We start from the raw sequence: 2,158 nt of genomic DNA, 5'->3' as shown, positions 1-2,158 counted from the left end.
CAAATTATACATTAAAAATTAATATACTGAGAAAAAAATGATTATATTAAGATTATTTTTTCAGTGATAAAAGGATTCCGAGAGACTATGTTTATTATTTTTTATAAATGGAGCTTGTAGAGTAGTACAGAGAAGGCTCATTATATACAATGTAGTATCAATGAGCTACTCTATTGCTGAATATTGTCTTCTGATTTGTTTAATAAGAACTCGCGAGATATACAAGAATATATGTGGATGTATATGCCACATACATATTACTGATTCTCAACATTTTGCATTATCAAGAAAAATTAAAACAATGTTTTCAGAAAGGATAAAATTTAAAAAATAAAATTCCAAAAAGTTCCTAAAGATAATTTCATGCTGATGTTCGACGCATTTTTAATATCAAAATAGGCTAATATCAAATGAATGTCAAGCATCAATTTTGATCATGACCTGTTTTAAAGCTAAAAAGAATTTTGAAGCGTCAGCATGGGAAGGGACTTATCTTAAGTCCTGATTTTCGAAAGTAAAAAGAAAACCTGATAATTCCAGGTCTTCTACGTTTTTCCAAGTAAACACTCTGAACTTGTTCCAGAATGAAAGTGCGTCGTCGCAGTTCCTTTCTACTTGTGACTCTCTCCCTCCTCGGCGCCCAGATTTAATTATCGATCCTTCGGAGCTGAGGAATCATAATATGCTTGCGTTGGAATAAAAAATTCCAAATAAAAAAATTAAAATAGAAAACTTTTACCCGTTTTTCTTTTCATGGAAAAGAAAATCGGGGACGCACGTTTGCAATAAGAAGCGAATCGCACGTGAGGCGATCCGTGAGAAAGGCACTTCGCATGGGGGAATGTTACCCCCTAAAAGGCCACGTTATACGCGAAACGCGATCAGGGAAGACAATTCTTCTTTCCTATTCTATCGAGAAAGTTACTTTGGTAATGACTAGGTCATATACTGCGTTGCGCGCGCGCGCGCGCGCGCTACGTTAGTTTAATAGGTCGTAGTGTTCGTGTCCGTTATGGCCTGGCGATTGGCTTACTAAATAGTGAATAGTAATCGTAATGGCGCGACGCGCCAGTTTAGGCGCTTCCCCGTTATGGCCATCCTTCACATCGCGTTGCTTACACGTACCATGGTTACGTTACGACGGGACTTGATGAGAAATGTCGACTTAACGCGAAAACTTGTACTTTACGCTCGGCGCCAGACATCACATTAATCGACTCCTGCGCTTTTACGTTCAAATTTCATCTCATCAGAAACACGCTCAAACTCAAGAGGACTAGTCGTCGAAACAGAAGACTAATCGTGTCATCTCGAAATGCGAAACGGTTCGGTAGTCGCGCTTTGGTTTAAGAATTAAATAGTTAAATAATTAATTAAGATTCAAACAGAATCCTTCCGCCGAGATTCTCTCTCGAGACTCGCGATTATACGTGTAAAATCGAGAGAGAGAATTCGTCAGGATTGCGAATTCCAATCAAAATTTCAATAAGGAGTACGCCAAAATTGGTCATCTAAATAGACTTTCATAAAATGTTACTGGTGAAAATCTATTTAATTGACTATTTTGGATCAATTTTGGTACCCTCCTTTGTTCTGAATTATCGGAAAAACGAATCCACCGAAGACGGATTTATCCTTTTCAAAATCGTCGGATTCAGATACGAAACGAGTATCTGATGGACGGTATCAAAATTAGCTAGTCGAACCGTGTTATGCGTTTTGAGATTACCTAAGTAGTACATGTTGGTTTTCTAAATAGTTATGAATCACTAGATATGTTTAGGAAATATAATATTTCCGTCAGTAATGTGAAATTTTATTCTTCGTCCGCCATCTGAATCTTCAAACTTCAGTGCAGATTTACTGTTTCGAATTGTAAATAAATCTGAAAAAAATTTTCACATTTTTGTGAAAGCTCTAACAAGTTTTTACTGATATAAAAGTTGAATTCTATATTTTCTTTATTTTTTTACAGATTTAATCCTGGTTTGTTCAAATTTACTACACGATCATACACGTTCGAGTCAATATAATTAAAACGTTCTAAAAACAATTTCACAGAAAATGATTGTACAGTAATATAATCATTAAATATTAGAGAAATAATTTAAATAAAATATTAGTAAGAAAATAAATTACATTTTGGGTTACAAATAGA

Source organism: Atta colombica, unplaced genomic scaffold (genome assembly GCF_001594045.1).
Source record: "Atta colombica isolate Treedump-2 unplaced genomic scaffold, Acol1.0 scaffold30, whole genome shotgun sequence".
Taxonomy (NCBI): domain Eukaryota; kingdom Metazoa; phylum Arthropoda; class Insecta; order Hymenoptera; family Formicidae; genus Atta; species Atta colombica.
Note: the sequence above shows the minus strand (reverse complement) of the source record.